General features: G+C 36.8%; 1 protein-coding gene across 1 annotated transcript in view; it reads right to left on the bottom strand.

Moving 5' to 3' along the window:
- slc6a9 (solute carrier family 6 member 9) overlaps window positions 1-16,306 on the bottom strand; it is a 163,625-nt gene extending 147,319 nt beyond the window's left edge. Inside the window, exon 1 of the mRNA XM_028811277.2 lies at window positions 16,142-16,306. The gene's annotated coding sequence lies outside the window, so the exon portion shown is untranslated. The remainder of the gene's footprint in view (window positions 1-16,141) is intronic.
- Between the last annotated feature and the right edge of the window lie 6,390 nt (window positions 16,307-22,696).

Genomic DNA, 22,696 nt, shown 5'->3' with positions numbered 1-22,696 from the left:
TTTTTTCAAAAGACTGTTTACTTTTTTGAGACTGAACAACAAATTAGTGCAGCATCAGTTTTTCACACAACGTATCAGAACTATGTTGGTTAAAGATGGATCTAGGTTGTCAGACAAAGCGGTCTGTTAATTGCTCAGTCTGTTGCATGCCGATCCACGCTTAAGTTCATGAGCACTTGGTAGTGACTGAAAGAGTGACTTCATGAGCACAAACAAACAAAAACAAGGCTACTGAGCAGGGTTACTGGATTAACTCTTTGTAACAGGGCAATAAGAGAGGGCCTTGCAGTTAAACTAATGTTTCTTATATGAACAGGACCCAGTTGAAGTAGTTTGAGCAGGTAATTAGAATGTCCCTGGCTGCCACCAACGCAAAGTACACCATGCACAGCCTACCAGGACAAGACTGAGGGACAGACCCAGGTAACACTGGATGGTATATTTCTCTCAACTGTTCTGTGCTCTGCTCACTGACGAACAAAAGCTGAAAGAGAACAGGACTTAAATGATCAATTTTAAACTGTACAAAAATGAACATTTATCTAATATATAAAGCTGAATGTGGGTTAGTGTGTGAGCGTGTGTGTGTGTTTGTGTATAACTGTTCAGAATCCAAATCCACACCATTGAACCTCTCGCTCCCAAAGTTTGCACAGATTCCCTATTTGTAAAGGGGGAAGGACTATGTTTTGTTACGAAATTTAGTTGGTGTCATCACCCAGGGCAAGGCCAGGAACCCCTGCTAATACTTTATTGCTTTTTAGGCTTCAAATAGGTACATACAGAACAGAGTTGGATGCACAAGTTATATTAGAGAGTAAATCTTTTTTTATTTTTCTTTGTGCAGATGAAACGATTACATGCAAGGATATTAAACAAGGCTCTCTTTTCTAATATTACACAATAAAAACAATAGTTTATTTAAGTAGAACTAATTATATTGCCCGAATATAATGCTGAGATTTTAAAGCCATGTTCTTAATTTTAGGATGTAAATTAATCCTGCATAGTTTATTTCTCCCTTTCCAGCCAGGAAGTTCATGTTTTACAACAGATGACCAGCATCCACAGCTGCAAAAAGATTCACACAGAGCTGAAAACGAAACACTGTTCAATATGTCTTTGTACTCACAGCAGGGTGCTAAATGCCAGGGGCCACTGGCTTGGGAAAATACAGTCAAAGCCACTCAAATAAACAACACCATAGTTATATTCAGCAGCTATCTAAGCAATGAAAAGACATAACTGGCAGATACAGAAACCTAGTTATCCAAACAGCTTATTCAGCAATGCAAATGATGTCATTCTAGATTTAATTATACCTAATTATTCATGTGACCCACCCAATAATGTGTTGTGCAGTTCTGAAACTGATTGAACTACAGGTTGAAAATTGTCCCGCAAAATTAAAAAATGTCACTCTTACTAGAATAACTATAGTAGACCATGTTGAAACTTTAGAAAGAAATTCATGTTTTCAAAACTGTCATTTTTTTGGATAACACTTTAGACAAGTGTAAACCATGTTGACTGATGGGACACATTACTGTAACAAAATACAACAGAACTGTTCTAACTCTGTATATTTAAGATTCTCTAATTTAATAAGCATTTAATGAGAAAATACATAAAAATGACAGCAATCTCGCTTCAACGTACAGACAATATAATCAGACCTAGGTAATGAATCACTTACGAACAAAATGATTACATCTTGCCTGAAGAAGGGGCCTGAGTTGCCTCGAAAGCTTGCATATTGTAATCTTTCTAGTTAGCCAATAAAAGGTGTCATTTTGCTTGGCTTTTCTCTACATTCATAATGGCTAACACGGTACAACACCCTAGTAGAACAAAATGATAATATTCATCTTTTCATTCTCTACTGTATGTGGCCACCAGGGGACGCTCTAGCTCCCCAAACTCAACACAAACAGATGCCAAGCACAAGTCCAGCAACACACAGGCTTTATTTACATGGGAAACAATCCCCAAATCATTTCCCACCAATGTTCAGAACAATTCAAAAGCACAATAAGCAGCACACAGAAATGCCTTTTCTTCTTTCTTTCTCTCTCTTTCTCTTACTCTCTCTTCCACCTGCACTCCTCACCCAGCAATCTTTGTCTCCCTTCCATCTGACTCTGGCTCCCGGAGCAGTGGCAGGCTCCTTTTGTTCTGCACCAGGGAATACTTCTGGTTACCTGTTAGCGTGGTCGGGCTCCACAGTCCCTGCAACACCCCTGGTGGCCACATCTAACAAAAATAATCCAGATACAAAAAGTGTTTTGGTAGCTGAAGCCTATTGTGGCCACACTGAACACAAGACAGGAACCAACCTGGGGCAGAAATAATATGGTAAACACTTAGTATTTTAAAAAGGCCTTATTAAAGGCATCCCACATGTCTGAGATGGAAACCATATTTAAAGACTTTGTGTTTCGGTTGGCTGAGTAGCTCCAAAGGGTCACAGTATATATGCATTTGTTTAGTAAGCACTGATACTTCTTTGGAGCTAAAACTGTAATTCACTGGAGCAATTATATATGCTGCTAAAGCAGGAGGTTTTTTAGCTTTTATATGTAAGATTGGTATGAATTAGCTTTACACACAGCCATGAAGATAAATAAGCATTTGGTAATACTAATAAAAAAGTGCCCGGAACTAATGAAAATGTTTGAGAAAATTTTACTATCTTCATGGGTTTACACAAGGAATATTAATAATTCTTTAATAATTCTTTACATTTATATAGCGCTTTTCTCACTACTCAAAGCGCTCTCCACACAGGGAGGACCAGGGAAGCGAACCCACAATCTCCTTACTGCAAAGCAGCAGCACTACCACTGTGCCGATATTATTAATATTAATATTAATATTGGTACCATTGTTTATTTGAGCTCAGTGTTTTAAATATGAACATTGAAAATACAGCAAATATAATGAGAGGGTCGCATGGTCATGAGTGACCATCAAGCCAAGTTGGAGAAAAGAAGAAAACAGTCCAAACTGCAGTTAACCAAAAGTTAACAAACACCTACACTTGACATGGAAGGGCACTGAAAGTAAGCCTTCAACAGTGCAGAAGTCTAAGAGTCTAAAGCATGCAGCCTGAATATGGATACAGTCAGTGAAGTCTCACCTGACATTTCAGCTACATTGTTTCATATGCTCTGAAGGCAAATAGTGCTCTAGCCAAATTCATCAATTTCGCCTTACTAGAAAACTTCTGAACAAACAGCTATTCGCTATAGTCCTCTACCCTTATCAACTATACAGAAGAACTCCTATCTAAACCTGATCTAAACTATAGAACTCATATAATTACATACTTTAATTAATTATATCAATCACTGCTTTTTGGATAATTAATAAGAAAGATAACAGAGAATTGATAACAAGAGGTCCAACACAAAGTAGCATTTTAATGAGCATGAATTGCGAACTTCTAATATGTGAAAAAGAAAGAATATACTGTTTCAGTGCTATAATTTTACTTTCCAGAACCTGACTAACATTTTTGTACTTCCCACCTTGTCCTACAGTAAATCTAACCTCACATAAACAAAACATAATAGCTTTTATTTTGTCATTTTAATTCATTAGAAAATAAGCCAATATGAATACAGGTGCTGGTCATAAAATTAGAATATCATGACAAAGTTGATTTATTTCAGTAATTCCATTCAAAAAGTGAAACTTATATATTAGATTCATTCATTACACACAGACTGAGGTATTTCAAATGTTTATTTCTTTTAATGTTGATGATTATAACTGACAACTAATGAAAGTCCCAAATTCAGTATCTCGGAAAATTAGAATATCAATTAAGACCAATGCAAAAAAAGGATTTTTAGAAATGTTGGCCAACTGAAAGGTATGAACATGAAAAGTATGAGCATGTACAGCACTCAATATTTAGTTGGGGCTCCTTTGGCTTGGATTACTGCAGCAATGCGGCGTGGCATGGAGTTGATCAGTCTGTGGCACTGCTCAGGTGTTATGAGAGCCCATGTTGCTTTGATAGTGGCCTTCAGCTCTTCTGAATTGTTGGGTCTGGCGTATTGCATCTTCCTCTTCACAATACCCCATAGATTTTGTATGGGGTTAAGGTCAGGAGAGTTTGCTGGCCAATCAAGAACAGGGATACCATGGTCCTTAAACCAGGTACTGGTAGCTTTGGCACTGTGTGCAGGTGCCAGGTCCTGTTGGAAAATGAAATCTGCATCTCCATAAAGTTCGTCAGCAGCAGGAAGCATGAAGTGCTCTAAAACTTCCTGGTAGACAGTTGCGTTGACCTTGGACCTCAGAAAACACAATGGACCAACACCAGCAGATGACATGGCACCCCAAACCATCACTGACTGTGGAAACTTTACACTGGACCTCACGCAACGTGGATTCTGTGCCTCTCCTCTCTTCCTCCAGACTCTGGAACCTTGATTTCCAAAGGAAATGCAAAATTTACTTTCATCAGAGAACTTAACTTTGGACCACTCAGCAGCAGTCCAGTCCTTTTTGTCTTTAGCCCAGGCGAGACGCTTCTGACGCTGTCTCTTGTTCAAGAGTGGCTTGACACAAGGAATGCGACAGCTGAAATCCATGTCTTGCATACGTATGTGCGTGGTGGTTCTTGAAGCACTGACTCCAGCTGCAGTCCACTCTTTGTGAATCTCCCCCACATTTTTGAATGGGTTTTGTTTCACAATCCACTCCAGGGTGCGGTTATCCCTATTGCTTGTACACTTTTTTCTACCACATCTTGTCCTTCCCTTCGCCTCTCTATTAATGTGCTTGGACACAGAGCTCTGTGAACAGCCAGCCTCTTTAGCAATGACCTTTTGTGTCTTGCCCTCCTTGTGCAAGGTGTCAACGGTCGTCTTTTGGACAACTGTCAAGTCAGCAGTCTTCCCCATGATTGTGTAGCCTACAGAACTAGACTGAGAGACCATTTAAAGGCTTTTGCAGGTGTTTTGAGTTAATTAGCTGTCTTCAATATTGAACCTTTTCACAATATTCTAATTTTCCGAGATACTGAATTTGGGACTTTCATTAGTTGTCAGTTATAATCATCAAAATTAAAAGAAATAAACATTTGAAATACATCAGTCTGTGTGTAATGAATGAATCTAATATACAAGTTTCACTTTTTGAATGGAATTACTGAAATAAATCAACTTTCTAATTTTATGACCAGCACCTGTACAACAGGTGTGACAAGACTACCTGGTTTATGTTTATTTCCTTTTTGACATTTTCTGGTTTCCTGAAAACAACTAAGAAATCAGGTTATCTTGCATTATTATACATAAAGTATGTATAATAACATTAATGTGGCAATGATGATGATATTGTAAACTGATTGAGTTCAGCTAGTCTTTTTATGCAGATGAAACTCTATAGCAGAAGTATTTTTTTACAGTTGAAAGCGTTCAACATGACTTGGAAACCTATACCCATAATGAAGTAATGTTTAATTTGAAGCTGGCAATGGGCATTCTGAGTAGCGTAAAATGTCTAAGAAAAGAAAAAAAACCTCAGACAACAGCAAAAAAATACATGTATAACGAGCAAACAGGACATTATTTGGTGTCCACTATAGAAGAAGTATCCAAACCTAAATCTCTCATACTTGACATAATCAATGTAGAAATGTTGCCATCAGTTTCATTCCGGTTTTTGTCAACTTCATGTGTTTCTGAAAGATGCTACACTAAATTCATAGACTAGATGTTTATGTTTTGTTTATGTTTGTATGTTTGCATTATTATGTTTGTACATTAAGATTTTCTTTGTCCAGCTTGAAAATTTTGTAATTTATTTTTATTTGTATGCTGGATACAGAAAACCTACCTCATTCATTTGTACAGGTGGGTCTCAGGTCACGGCAGTCTTTGGTTATGGCAGTTCTGCAGATATGAACAAGAACTAGCAACTTCAGTTTTTTTTGTTTTTTTTTACTCATGAAAAAGCTACAATAGCTTTGACACCGGATGAATATATAGCAGCCATCACTAATGGTGAAGACTAGTACAGGCAACTACAAACTTTTCATCATCTTGTGCTTTTGCACATGTGTCACTGAATGTAGCTGGCAGCACATGCATTAAGCTCAGTCAAAGGTGAGCAGCTAATTAGGCAACTGGCTATTTAGATGGAACAGCAGAACGCGTGGCTCTTAACTTCCAGCATTCTAAATAAGTGTTTCAACTGTGTCATCTTAGGGAGTAAGGTCGTAACACTTGGTGATCCCTCAGCATAGACAGCACATGTCACTAAATGCAACCACCAGTACGTGGAGCCAAGCAAAGAGCTCAGTCATAGATAAGCAGCTGTGTGTTAAAATAAAGAGAGGTAGAATCTGTCATTTGTAATTCCCAGCATCCTACGGAAGCTCTGAACCGCACAGTGAAAAAAAAATTTGGGACAACCCATATCTGGTACGTACGTGAAAATATCTTGTACGTACGAGCTCCTTTCACGTTCATACAAGATACTTTCATGTACGTACGTACGAGATGTTTTCACGTACGTACGACATACTTTCACGTACGTACATGTTTTCACGTGCGTACGAAATACTTTCACGTATGTACGACATGTTTTCACGTACATACGAGATAAAGTTACATTAAAATATTACAAAAGTGCACTTCGGGGCTACTTAATTATGCCTTTACTAAGGCTTTGGCGCTTCAGTTTGACGTCACTTTCAGCTCTTGTAGCGCGGTGATATAAAAAAGCAGACGGCTGTGCTTTTATTTATTAAAGGAGTGTGGGATGGTAGGAGATGGGTTTAACTGCAGCTTGCAATAACTGTGACGTATGTCAGGTACTGCCCAGAACGTCAGTCACGAAATGCCCATCGTATACCCCGTTACACTATGGTTAAGATTAGGCTTGTGGGGGGGGTAAGGGTTTGGGTACGTGCTTTGTTTACAGATATTCGTCTGCTCACTCGCACGGAGCACCTGAGGAGATATGGTGTTTTTTTCTTCCTGGGAAACAATTTAGTGCGTACAACTTACTATCTCATGCCCACCATGTATATATATCGTGCCCACCACTTACCACAGCTTGTGCACCAGGTGCTTTAAGGTCGCACCGGCCAATACTGCGTGTGCTCCTCATACATTCAGACAAGCACCAAATGCCATCGCGTGCTACTGTACATCATTTTCTGGAAACAGGACATATCACTGAACAGTCTGATGTTTTCCTCACACAGTTACAGTCCACAGAAATGGATATTGGCAAGTTTATAAAAGCAGGTTATGCATTCAAGCCCAGATCGTTAAATCCGCGAAGCAGCACCGCTAACCACTGCACTAATTTATAGTAAAAGGAAATGACATTAGTTAGCCATCTACTTACTAGCTTGCAGCTTCTTATTCACACAAGTTACGAAAGGAATTCATATTTCACGTATTGAGCACATGTGAAGTTTATGCAGTCCAATGTGGGTTCACTATTTTAATGTACTGGTAAACCTGGCACACTCGATCGCTTATCTACACCAATGAACTGTGGGATTTAACGTGCATCTAAAGAGTTAAATCCAAAATCGGGCCACTTTAACTCTCGCTGTTTTCAGACAAGAAATATACCCTTGTTAAAATGACAAACTGAAGCGCCAAAGCCTTGGTAAAGGCATAATTAGGTAGCCCCGAAGCGCACTTCTGTAATATTTTAATGAAACTTTATCTCGTACGTGAAAACATGTCATACGTACGTGAAAGTATTTCGTACGTACGTGAAAACATGTCGTACATACGTGAAAGTTTCTCGTAAGTATGTGAAAACATCTCGTACGTACATGAAAGTATCTTGTACGAACGTGAAAGTATCTCGTACGTACAAGATATTTTCACGTACGTACGAGATAAGGGTTGTCCCAAATTTTTTTTCACTGTGCGGTTCAGAGCTTCCATAGCATCCTAATTACATGTCCAACCATATTAACAGGGGGAGTACAGCTGCTGGGAGGAGAGAGTGGCACTCTTAGGCCAGGTTTATACTTCATGAGACGCGATGCATGCTCCAGCGGACACTCATGCTATGCAAGCATTTTACTGTTTATACTTGCGCACATACTTTACGTAAATCTGAAAGAATCCACCAGGTGGCAGTGTGAGATATTATCATGGTGAGAACAGGTTCAGCTTCGCTGTGTTGTGATTTGTCTGGAGCACCCGTTAAATTCCAATGACACCTTACCGCAATATCTCTGAAAAGGGTGTTTAATGATTGAATCCATCAATCCAGGGATGTGTCCATTCCAGCAAGCATTGGGCAATATCATACATTTAATGTGTTCTGTGTGGCGATTCCTGCTGTCAGGTCAGGAGGAAGCCCCAGAAAAAAAGATGGCACAGAAGATGGTACGTGAGACTTTTAAAATGTATCGTGTCATTACGATAATATGCGACGCTTGAATATAAAAGCACCACGAATGCATCTGTATGTCGGCATTTTGCTTCAGCACATCGAACCATTCATCAAACATCAAAGTGTGCACATAGATTCCCAGGGTTCCTCAAAGCAGCTTTCTGTCACATGTAGATAGTAAACAGAGACTCTGATGTCACATTCCAACTTTTATCACACTGCGCCCACCTGACTTTTTGCTGGTACTGCAACTTGTGCACACGTTGCGTTAATTTCTGAGGGCCTGCTCAGAGGACCCATCAAATGAACACTGGCAATGTGTGGCAGCCATGATGCGTGCGCGTACGCATCTGAGCGTGAAGTATAAACGAGCCCTTAGCGATCCCTCAGCAAAGACAGTAAGTCTCTACTGTGGGATCCATCATTAGATTTCGTGTCATCATGCCTTTTCCAACTGTATGAAGTACTGCTTCATTATCAAAAACTGTAGGGTTTAAAAGCTTAAGGTCAACATACTATGCATTCCCATGGTTCATTTTAATTAACATTATTTGTGTTTAGTTATTAAAAAGTGCCTGAGGTGGGCTGGCGCCCTGCCCGGGGTTTGTTTCCTGCCTTACGCCCTGTGTTGGCTGGGATTGGCTTCAGCAGACCCCTGTGACCCTATAGTTAGGATATAGCGGGTTGGATAATGGATGGATGGATTAAAAAGTGCAGTAATGTTGCTTCACTTCATTTTACTAATTACATTTGAAAACTTTTTCTGTATTATAAATAATAAAACATTATTCACTAATGCCAATATTTCTATTAATGGACATTTTAATTGCAAGTTCTGTCTTACACACAAAATCAGATTACAAACATTGCCAGGAATGAAATTTGTTCATAACCCAGGAGCTACCTGTAATAAAATGTATAGATTACGGTAATGATTTAATCTCAGGTTGCTAAAATCAGTTTATTATTACTCTATAAGTAATTCAAAATGCTACAGCAAGATTCATAACTAGAAATAGGCAATATAACCTTTAATTCCATTTCAAATCTCTACATTCATTTTCTATTGCGTTTAGATGGAACTTCAAAGCAAAGTTGTAAATTGATTTGGGTTCCTGTTTATCTTAGAAAATGTATTAATGATTGTACACTAGAGAAAATTTTGCAGTCTCAAGATGCATGCCTTCTTATACATCCATAGATAAATAAAACTAATACAAGAAACAGAAGTTTTGGTTACAGGCCTTCAAAATCTGGAATGATCTGTTCATTGATGCAAGAGACAACACACCATTCTCTTGACTTAATTTAAGGCTATAGATGCATTACTGACCACAGTACAAATGTTTAGAGCCATTGGTGTCACTTTTTATGTAATAAAATATGCAATAATTATGTTGATCACTTTGATTAGTTATTATAAATTATTTCCACTCCCTTTCTTGTCTCAGGACATTGAGGTGCCATTTGGTGTTTCTGACAGTTTGATGATGTTGTATTCATTTGTTTTAGTAGAGACATTTACAGTGAGAAAACAGTATTAGTTAAAAAAAACATAGTGGCATACCTTTGTATCGTCTATGGACACTAAACTGCACCACAGCACAGTGCAGAATGCTTAAGGATAATCAATATGGACATTGGCTTAAGAGAACCAGGTTTTAACTTTAGCTTTACACCAGGATCTATGGATACATACTGTACATTTTGTTTTGTTTTTTTTTTCTAAATGGCCAACTGATTACAGCTACAGTCAAATAATGTAAAAACTTAAACAAGATGAACTGATAAATTTACACAAAATTGCACAGTATATGTATATGTATATACATATATTTTTTATCCATCCATTTTCTTTATCTGCTTTTTCCATTACAGGGAAACAGGGAGACCAATCCCACCCAATTAATATCAAGAGCAAGGTTGACCCCAAACCTGCACTGCACATCAGTCAACCAAAGGGCATTCCCATATAATTTACACATGCATCTTTGGATTGTTGGAACTACATATATATTATGTAATGAGTTATATGAGGAATAGAAATAATATCTACCTAGTAAGTTGGAGCATGGACCAATATTGGAAATGCCATTTATTTCATTAACAGCAGTCTATACCAAGTACCATGCCAAGCCACTGTAAATATATACAGCTATAATACAATTGATATATATTAATTCTGCAACCTTGCAGTTTAAAATCCAGTGTCTGAGCCAGACGGCATCATTGGCTACCTAAAACACACACAGCCCCAGTGACAAACTAGGCTTTAAACGCAACCGAATTCCTTGGTGCTATGATGCAAGAGCACCAATCACTGTAATGTGAGATATACTGTAGTTAACAGAATTTATCTGTACATGTACAGTATATACTTATGCTATATTTAAAGCACTCTGAACATCATCATTGTACTCTTGTTTTAGTAGAGCACAAACTACATAAAAATACTTAAATTGAACAAAACCTTTTTTTACAAAGTAATGGATAGAACACTATTCTAAGAATGTATTTAAAATTATATTATAAAAACACAGTAAATACTAGTAGGTGCAAGAAATAAATTTATTTTGATTTTCCAGAACTGTTTATTTCAATAAAAAGTCACAAAGACTTAGAATCTTTCAAGAAAGCATCTGACAGAAGGACCATAACATGTCCTGGACAAGGTGCCAGCCACAGAGAATATTAAGGCTGTAACACACACATCTATTCATATAGAGCAAATTTATAGTTGTCAACCTTATGTGACATTTTGTACTTGTGAATTTGTGCAAGCTCTCTGGGTGTGTCTCCACTGATTATCATCAATTAAGAATAAACTAAAATTAATATCAATTTCACAAAGACGTAGGGATAATGTGCAAACTCCACACAGTTCTGTTCCCAGAATTAAAACTATAAAGACTCTGCAGCCGGGAGGCAACTGTGCTAATCACCACACCACCAACCTTCAGAATACAGAAAAATAATTAATTTTAGTTTCTATTTCATGCCACAGAACAATATGGGATCCTGAGTGGTTACTTTTGTATTATCATTTTAGACTTTTAATGAAATACAGGCAATCATGGAAGTTGCAGCCAAATTTTAGTAAGCTTTGACTTGTAGATGAGGATTTTTTGGAATGTCAGCCTTAATACAGCTAAATTATACTGTAGTGTTAGATGGGCCATATTTTGTTTCTGATTAAACAAATACATATATTTAGAAGTCAACCATACTGTTTTAATTTTAGGGCATTCTATTTTTTGTATGTTGTTTTTGAAATGATTTACTCTAAGTACTTAGTATTATTGCTCCACAACAATCAAGCAAAGTGCACTGGACAGAGCAGGCCCTATGCTACCTGCAACTGAAAATAATGTTACATCTTCAAATGTTACCCCCTGCATTACATTGCTGAACCTAGGGGGATTACTTAAATGGAAGCGCATAGACATGTTGCTCATTACCTGCTCAGCATTTCTGAAGCTTGGATTTTCAAAGTTCAAATGAAATCATTCCTGAGCCGCAGTGCCTGAGAAAAAAATTCTGATCTTTAACTGGAATTATGCTTGCTTCACTCCAGATAAAGCTAATATAAATCCCTGAACAAAGACCCCTACTGCTTTGGTTTAAAGTTATTTCAGTAGACAGAAGCAGCCAACATTAATGAGCTACAAGAAGAAATTATGTCTCGGTGTAAAGATGGCTGGGTTACAATTACTCCAAGACTGCAGTGGTTGATGATACATTAGAAGTGACAGGTGGATTTTAGTCAAGCAGAGGATAATAGCACAAGTTCTTTCATGCTGAAAGTGAATGTAGTATCTTGAGTGAAAATGAAGTGGTCAGTTTTCAAAATAGTATAATTAAGTGTACTTCATGAGCAGAATCCTGAGAATAGAACTTTACAAAACAAGAAGTTAAGCCCTGAAATAGGCAGTAGTCCAAGAATCACAAAAAATAAATGACTGTATCTGACAGTATTTTATATTTTTTAACTTCACTTTCGTCATGCTCATGTCATTTGTTACTGCTGCTGAGGCTAGGGATCTATACCAGCAATCTGAAAGTTTAATTCTCGTAAACTCCAGAAGTAACTCTACTTCATTGGGCCCTTGAGCAAGGCCCTTAACCTGCAAATGTTTTGTCCTGGATATAACATTAACCTACATCCATCCCTGCAAGCAGGTCCTCCAACCTGCAGGGAAAACTTTGAGGTTATTGGCAGGACTAGCACTCCAGGTACTGTAAAAAACCTCACACTGTTCCAAGTGTGGTGCTGAGGTGTCACCCGTTGCATGACTGCACTTGGGACCCAGTCCGGGTGGTTTGTCATGTGGTGTGACCCATTTTTAAATGCCTTATTCATCAGTAGCAACAGAACTCTTGGTTATAATATTTCTTGCAATGTTACTACTCAAATGCTGTTATAAAAGCAGTGAAACAAAGTAGTGCCAACAGATTTGTTTAATGAGCTCTGAGATATAACCAGTTAAAATTTATAATAATGTGATGGCACCCTAACCTCTTAAAATTAAATACAGAAACTGAAGTGAGTTTATTCATTTGTGATGATTTATTTTAGGACATATTTTTAGAACTTTCCAATTATTATACTTCATTGACATATCAATTACAGTAAATAGCTATAAATGTACTATGAATAAATTATCCCAATCTTGATTCCAGTATAGGAGCAGTGAACTTTGAAAACAAAAACTAATTCCTAACATTTTAAAAAGTAAAATGTCACAATCTCTAGTTTCACAAAAATATTACAAATTCTCTTCTCTTTTGCATTTTAAATCATCTATACTTGTAATTTTATTCACTATATCTTCTAACAAAGTATTTACTCCCACATGCTATAATGTCTTGTTTGCTTCAATAAACCATTCAAAACAGTATTGTTACATATGATTGATTGTGTATTCATATTGTATTTTCTTGTACACTTATCAGTTTAGTTTGGAATCTATGCAATCTTTGTTTTGTGCTATTTAAAAAGAAGACTGAATTGAAGGGTCATCTAAAAAATTTATAGCAGGGACCATCTTCACAGAACTGAAATGTAAGGAAATGTAAGGAATCATTTGAGCCTGCGTTTCTGTAAATATCTTGTAAAGAATTCTTCCATGATATATTTTGTAATAATTTTTAAATACATGTATTGAGAATGCAATTATCTAAAATAAAGTGCTAAAATGGAAATCATTTTCAAACATCTGATGGTTTTCTATCAAAACAAATAGTCTTCAGTAATTTCTCTACATTTCTGTGGATATTGTAAGATGCAGGGTGAAAGTAAAATTTCAATATATTTCACTGGAAAATAACACTATCATCTTTGCTTGTCAAGAAGAAAGCTTTAGGCTGAGGTGCACCCCAAACTGTGGATGTGCACTCCTAGTAAGAAAAGGTGCCTAATTAAGTAAAAAGAAATATTCCCAAAATCTCTTAAGGCAAGCTAGTCAAAAAAGGCACAAGATCTACAGTGCCATATTTCAATCTAAGCCAGCAAATAGTAGAGTGAACAAACTAAAGTGTACAATAAAATAATATGCTTGACATATGAGAGTATACATTTCCATCCGTCAGGATCCTTTAGTTTGTAACATTGTATATTAAAACTTTAAAAAGCTTATTTCAAATGCATGGATCAACAGATCACTAGAAATGTCTAATATGCAAGTGGAACGCATTCGGACCATGAAGAAAAAGTGAAGCAAACACAACAATGTGCACATTTTCATTGAAGATAAAAAGAAAGCAATCCATATGATAAGATAAATTCAGGAGGAGTAAAGGGGTGTGTGGCGCAAATTGACTTTCTTTTCCTTTAACAAGAAACGCCCAGCAAGTTCCTAGAACGATCGCTGTTAAACAGAAGTTTCACATAAAAATAAGCAACATTTAAGAGGCTTTAACAATGATCTGAATGCAAAGCCGCGGCGATCGGAGAAAGGCACAGTGTTCACGAGTTAATTTGTCAAAAAAAACTCCAACAGTGTTGCTTTTATTTTCGACTTGATGCAGTTGCAGTTCTTTCATGAATGCTTCAGACGGCTCAACTCGACAGCACAACTTTTTCTGCCACGTGTGCGCCAAGCTGCATCTGCTCGACATACAAGCAAGGCTAAGAGCAGCTTCGTGTCCACCTCTACCGCTCCATATATATATATGAGTGTGTGTGTACTATAACGGGTGCAAGAAACATAAGCAAAACCAGCGACACAACACATACGACGTCTCCACAGAAAAGAACTATAAAGTGACAAAACATATCAACAAAATTAAAATAAGTTTAACTTAACTAAACACATAAGGTTACGATACAACTCCACTCACGAGTTTCGCAATTTTTCTGCGAATGCTTCTTTTAAATGTCCACAACACCGAGTTACAATTATTATACATCAAAAGAAGTTTAGTTTTGTAAGTTGCAGACTATACCATTTAAACCACGCTATTCAGAAATACTGACGACACCAAGAAAGGTTTAACGCAAGAGTTTCAGCACTACAAAAACTTCCTTCTACTATCAGTACTTTCACGCCCCCTTTTATTTAAAGTAGCTTCAGTAATGTATTAATACCGTTGAATCAGTTGAAAAGTGAAGTGCAAAAAATTAATCCGCAAGTGTCTCCATGTCTCGGGTATAGTGGTGCCTAGATGTTAAAGAGTCTAAATGAATCCTTCTAATCTATGCTGAAACTACTGTACTTGAGTATATTTAAACCAATTGTTTCTTAGGGTTTCTAAACAAAAAAGATTTATGAAGCGGCTGTCGATTCTCCAAGTTAGAAACCACGACAAGTCCACAGCTTCACACTGACGCTAAAAGTCTCCTAAATGAACAGCAACATAATTTTCTTCGTTTTTCTTACATAACATGCCTTCTACTTTAGAAAAAATTAAACAAGGAATGAACTGATAATGTTCATTAAAACTAAAAGTACATTTGATGTTACTTAATAGTTTGATACAAAATACTTAAAACACTCAGTACATGAGTACATTTATACAGGAAGCTCACCTTTGTTCATTAATTAATCATTGGTAGTCCCCACAAGTAATATGTTCTCTACGTATGTATACGTGTGTACATAATTATTTACTGTATGCCTCGTCTACGCATTGACTAACCTATTTCAACTACAGTACAAATGGCAATATTCCACATCCTTGCACACATAACGTGGCTAATACTGAAGAAAAAGATTAAGGGTAATATTCCAAATACAGTACATTTAAACATATTCTTGCTGTAAAACATATACTGTATATCGGATACTGGATATCATTTAAGCATCGAATATCACCCACCTCATTTGCAAAGACTGTGTTTTAAAAATAACTCGACAAAAATCAAAACTAGAAAATCCTAAACACATTATATTATATACACTAATATACTATTCGCAGGCACGCTAAGGATTTCAAACAATTGTGTAGTGGATGGGTTTCATTAAAAATATCGATATCACCGGTATACAGATTCGGATTTTTGAGAAACGGTTAAGTTTTTTTGAATGACAGTGCTTCCTAAACACTTAATTTAAGAAGAAAGCCACTATCACATTTTGAATCAGACACTTGCGTAAGATGACACACTACACCACCTACAGCAGACGATTTCTCTATAAGCCGGTGGATCAAGAGTGCACAAGGCAGGCAGGTAGCAGCTTAGCATTCCATTTAGCTTTATTAAATTAGTAAGTAAAATAATAATAATAGTCACACCGTCATCACCGATTCCTACCTGCTGTCTCCTGCTCCCCGAAAAGAGCCCTCTTGTCCAGGGAAGCACAAAGCGTGCAGAGCGTGAGTCTCTGAGTGTTCCGCGTGCTGATTTATTTTGAACCGTCTCTGTCAACCCAGGTTGGAAGTTGCATCAGCGGGAAGTTCTGCCCTTTTTTAAACAGCTTGTTAGGTCCCCAGTTACAAGATGCTCCGCCCTCTACACATAAAGAAAGAAGTCAAATTTGTGGGCTGGCAAATGAAAATGTAAAAATAAATAACTACACCGATTAACCCCACCTTCTTTCGGGTTCCGCCTACTTTAAGAGTGTACAGGCACGCGGATAGGTCTCTGCGAAACAGAATCCACTTACGCGGGAAAAGAGGCTCGGTGAAATGCCTTACACGCCCGCTGTCAGTGTGGAGTGCCAAAACGAGAATGGTAGTCACCGGCCGCAGTCCCAGATGTGTATTTTGTATATTTTTGTTATTTTATTTATTTTTAATAAATAAATGTATCCATCATGTATCCATCAGACAAAAGCGTTTAGGATGTGCGATGCTTGTATACTGTGCTTCTTTATCGCCGCACTCCTAATCCTAGTCTTCCTTGGATACAGCGATATAGGCGTTTCCAAGGTAACTTCCGATGAATTATGGGATTTGTATTTTTATTCTTCCAGCTACTGGATCAAGGCTCTGCTCCGCAATACCTCTTTAATATTTCTAATCATTATTTTAAAAAGTAATAAATTCTTACTTACAAAATATGTTTACATTTTCCATTGAGATGTAGGCAGACTGTTTCTAGTGCAGCGTAGAATACTGAATTTCTTTTTGCATTGGTATAATCTTCTTGGGACGATACGGTGGCGAAACGGTTATAATGGTCACAGTTTCATGGTCCTGGGTATAAATCCCAGAGTTGACATTGTCAGTGGAGAATTCGCATGTTCACCATGCGAGTTTTATTCTGCTGTTTCGGTTTCTGTCCCTTTGACTTAAATGTAAATTTAATTGGTCACTTTATTCTAGTGTAGGTCTGCGTGGAAATATTGCAGCGTGATAGTAGGACTTCACAGCCTAAGTTTGGCCATTGTGTTCCATACAACCACTTTACTGTGTACTTTACTTTAAATCCGTGTTGAAACATCCGTGAAAGTGCCCTGTATCTAACGTTAGTACCAGCTTTTGCATATGATGATTTTTTATTTAACCCATGGCTTGCTGTTGCATTTAGATGAAGTGGTAAGTGCCTCCCACCTCCAAAAATCATATGATCATTTCTCTGACATAAATTTCCTAAATAAGTTACCCTTTGATACAGTATTAGCTATGTAACGTTTTGTTTAAATAATAATAATAAAAATAATAATTCTTTACATTTTTATATGGATTATGAAAATGATTTTTATGTATATTCACTTTCATGTATGCATTTTATGTGGACTATAGGTATGTATTTGTTTTAATTAATTTCAAAATTCTAAGAAAACTAGCATTTTACTACAGATATTATGTGAATGCAAATAAATTTGACTTTTCAAATTTTAAAATTGAACATTTTAAATTTTTTTCAAAATGTGTAATTATATTTATAAACACAACAATAATAAAGTAGTTAATTGGTTGATGGTAGATGTATTTAACAAATAAAATATTAGTTTTGAAAAATAAATAATAATAATAATATCTTTAAAGTTCTTTACAATTATAAAAATACAAATCATTGGAAATCATTGCCTGCAAAATAAAGGAAGACACAGAAAGAAAAATACATGTACAGTATGTCAAAAATAGGATGGAAAATAAGATAAGAATAAACTTGCAAAGAGTGCAACAGTGGTAAAACAGAGCACTCAACATAAAGAAAGCCTCAGAGAAGCCAAGTGTGGTACATCCTGGGCTCATGTAACTCATCAGATGTTAAGACCAAACATTGTGAGTATGCAAAAATAATCCAAAACAATAAAATAGATTAGTAAGAGTTAAATAGTTGTCTTGCATCTGACTTTTCGTAAGTCAGGGTTAGTAAAAAAAAAGTTATGTTGTAGAAAGGAGGAAACGGAGTGAGAAGATTGTGATTATTTTTATGTAACTGTTTTTAATCACTTTGTGAAAACAGGACTTTGTGTTGAACGTTTACCACATTCTAGATTCAGGGATCACATGGTAGTCAGAGCCAAGACAGTGATGAACCCTAGACGGTCCGTTGCAAGGAAAGCTCACACATGCACACACACTGCCATCCCAACACAGATGCAATTTAAAGTCATCAAAACCTTGTACAGGGGTCTCTAGGATATAGAAGACAGTGTCTGTATTGGCATTCAAACCTGGCCCTTTGAAACTGTGAGGAAGAAACACATCCACTATTATGCATGTTAGGTTGACTGGCTATTTCACAATCCTCTGTTCTGTTACATTACATTACATTATGTATGTAGGTATAGTATTGTAATGGCACTAACAAGTTGCATCAGCCTGGGGACGAGTCACCAGCACTATGACAATTATATCATTTAAAAGAGCAGCTACAGAGCCAGCTGCAGGAGACCCAATAAAAATGGCAAGCCTGACAAAATTTGCTCATGAGTTCCAACTATTTTGACAAAAGCAAGAGGACCTTTTAAGGACCTTGAGCTACCTAAATGAGTTATTTATAAAGCATATTACTGTCAGGAGAGGGACAAAAAGAAGACCTACAGTCCAACTTAGCAAGGCACCCAGTGCTATGAAGATTTAAAAAGGACTTGCTGGGCTCTACCATAGTATTGCTATAGACTTTCAAACCTGAGATCCGAAATCTGGAATGCCATTTACAGCACCAGTATAAGAGGAGAAACAGCTAGAAGACTGTTGCCTCCACTACTCCATTGCTTCTCTATCTGTTAAGGTCCATTGGCCTGGGTGCATGGCTGACAATGGAGCTTTGGGTTCATGGAGCTGGGGAAAAGTGTTTGAAATTGAGTTACCACTGACCTCAGGTGAGATGTGTGAGGTATAACGGGACTGTGTACGGAAATGATATGGCAGATTGCAGAGGCAATACATAGCAGCCATGGAGACAGAGTTTCAAAGCTGGGATCTGGACATAGAACTTCATTTGCTGTATCAGTTTAGTGAAGAATAACACCTAAAATACCATTATATCTATAGCTCTACAGAAAGAGGTTCACTTGTCCACATATAATGTACAGATTACTGCACAGAAGTGCACCATTTAATATCTTTGCTGCACTACATCATAGTACAACACTCAACATCCCTGCTGCATCACCCAACCGCAAAGTGCTGAAGACCCCAGCTGATGTGTCTTTGTCACCATTAGCACAAACGCAGCAGAAGCAAAGACTACTCCAAGTTCTGAAAAGGTTGTTTGTTATTTGACTTGATTGCTGTGGTACATCCTGGACCTTGTTTGTTAGATTCTTTGACTTCCACTTACGACCATGGCTTGTTTACCTTAACCTCATTCTGTCTCCAGTTCCTTAAATCAGCTGCCATCCTGTGTAGTTCAGTACATTAAAAAAGTGAGGATCCTAGAAATACACATGGTCACCTGATCTTACAAATAAAACCAGAAGGAATTTAAGCATTTTTATTATGGTATCAATTCTAAACTTCAATGCACATTTTAACCATAATACTAAGATTTTTTCATTTAAGAAATTACAGGTAGCCTTAGACTACTTATAACATCTTAAGATGCCTTTAAATGTATATACGATTTTGTAGCACAGTCAGTTTTCCAACTCCTCCCTTCTGACAAACGGTGCAGGGCCCTTGGTACTCACACCAGTAGTTTCAAGAATAGTTTTTACCCACAAGATGTAAGGCTGTTGAACAGTTAATCATCCATCCATCCATTTTCCAACCCGCTGAAAATGAACACAGGGTCACGGGGGTCTGAACAGTTAATCATAAGAATTGAAATTAAGTAACAAAACAAACTGCGTGTATAAATATATAATTCTTGCAAATACATGTCATATGTTTATGTACATATGTGTATGCAATTGTATATAAAGATATATTGAATGCTAGGTATCTTTTAACTATTTACTTATTAATTTTGTATTGTATTATTGTCGACTGTTCCAAGGAGATGTGCAAGTATAATTGTTTTTTATACTGTGTACCCATTGTAATAAACTTGACTTGACGTGTCTTGTTTTGGCCAAGCAGATTTTTGTAATGCACACTAACAAGAAGTCATAAGAAAGATACTAGTTTAGAATGCAGCAGCAAGAATCTTAAACCAATAAAAAACATCTGAGTACATCTCACCGTTCTTAGCTGCCCGTGTCCTTCAGAGTTGATTTTAAAATACTCTTATTAATATATACTATAAGCCTCTGAACACTCTTGCTCCTTCTTATATTTTGGAGTGCCTGTCCCTTTATATTACGTCGTAATCTTTGATTCTGAAATACTGGTTTTCGTATTATTTAGAGAGCCAAGCATAACAAAATAGCAAGTCAGTGTTTTGCTTGTGTACACCAAAAATATGTAATGTTTTACTGATAGAGATACACTGGGCTAATACTGTGAAACATTTTGATTTGGTTTTGTCATAACTACTTTATTGTACTGGTACTGATAGATTATAATATCCATCCATCCATCAATTATCCAACCCGCTATATCCTAGCACAGGGTCATGGGGGTCTGCTGGAGCCAATCCCAGCTAACACAGGGCGCAAGGCAGGAACAAATCCCGGGCAGGGCGCCAGCCCACCGCAGTAGATTGTAATATGCACTACAATATCATATACTTTAAAGATTGGTGTTCATTTCTAACCTCTACTATTCTGTTTTCTTTTCTGTTTTTTTGTTATAGCATCTTGCATAACTGACATCTGACCAAGTGCTCTGCAGCCACTTTTAATGTTGGAAGGAATGTGAATACTCCAGCTTTTAACAAGACCCACTTCATCTAATCTCCTTGGATGGTACATCATAACAATAATGAAGTACTTTAAAACTGTATGTTCTCTAGGATGTCAAGTGGGAATTGAATGGTCTTTTGGCCTTGGCACCAATGGAGGTTTATTTACCTACGATCTTTTTGGCTGGAGTTTTTTTCTCCTCTCATCTCCCTGGCCAGCTGACTGTGGTAATGGGCTTTGCCAGTTAACACTATAACCATCAGAGGCTTAAGAACAGAGCTTAGTTGTATAATAATTTAAATCATCTATTTTTATTAATTGTTTTAATTGTAGTGGGTGAATTAATATTTATTATTTGATTTATATTTATTATATTATTTTTATTTTCCCTTTGTTATTGTAATTATCTTATACTCCTTTTAAAGCACTTTGAGCTACACTTTTTTTTGAAAACATGCTATTTAAATAAGCACTGCTGTTCTTGTTGTTGTTATCTCTAAATTGGTCCAAATGAATGTGGCTGCATTCATGTACTGTATGTCTTGCCATGTTCATGAGTGGGTACTATGATATACTGATACGCCATCCAAGACAGGTACCTGTCTTGCTCCTGATGCTGCCAGGATAGGCTTTGTATCTCTATAGCCCTAGAGAAATAAAGTGGGTATCTGATTGTTATGTTGAATAAATATGAATGTTCCGTCCTTTAAACAGCCTGAATTTAAAATGCTTAATGGGATTTATTGTGGATTTGATGTAGACAACGTGGCCTGATGTGTAGCAGATCTTTCATTCTGAATTACTTAGAATCGTAGAATAGTATTTTAAATTTATTGACAATAGGGTCAATAAAAGAGTTCCCAATAATAACAATATCAAACTCACTTAATCCAGTTCAGGGTTGTGAGCGGATCCCAAAAATCCACATAAGTTTTTTTACTAAAGAAAAAGATGAGCTACAGCATGTTTTGCTCATTAATAATGAGGTGTAGTGTGGTGTAAGAAAGCCATTAAGTGGAACGGATAGATTTCTTAAGGGTATTTTTTGAATGCTTGTTGTCCATCACAACACTACTTCACAAGGCTTTTAAATTGTCTTTTAAGCAAATGTTAAATGTGCAATACAATTATACAACTGAACAATGTGTTCTGAGTTAAATTAGTGTTCTCCTTATCTGAAATTGCCACATTTAAACACATGCAGTTCATATATTTTCTAAAGAGTCAGCAGCACCATTGCCTGAAATGCCCCAGCATTCCTTTGACTCTGAACATGTGCTAACTGAAGTACAGATTAGATTAGATTAGATTAGATTAGATTTTATTTCTTCCCAAGGGAAAATTCAATAAATAACTAAATAAACAAATATGGTAAAAACAAAGATTATGCATGCATAAAAACTTTTGGCTTGGGTAACAAAGAACTGCTACTGTTAATACAGGCTTGTAGGTTGCAGTATGATGAGGTCAGACCAGCTTGAATTATGCCACAGGTTTATATTTAAAGCATTAAAACTTGGATAGAGCCGTGTCCATGAAAGGGACAAGCTTAATAAATATGACTTTCAAATTGTGTTAGATTGACCTTGACAAATTAAATTCTACTAAAAATTATATTACAAAGAGTACTTAATAATGTATACATAAAATGATAATGTGGATGAAACCTAATTTTTCTCAGTTTT

This window comes from Erpetoichthys calabaricus, chromosome 10 (genome assembly GCF_900747795.2).
Source record: "Erpetoichthys calabaricus chromosome 10, fErpCal1.3, whole genome shotgun sequence".
Taxonomy (NCBI): domain Eukaryota; kingdom Metazoa; phylum Chordata; class Cladistia; order Polypteriformes; family Polypteridae; genus Erpetoichthys; species Erpetoichthys calabaricus.
This window is presented reverse-complemented; position numbering and strand designations above follow the sequence as displayed.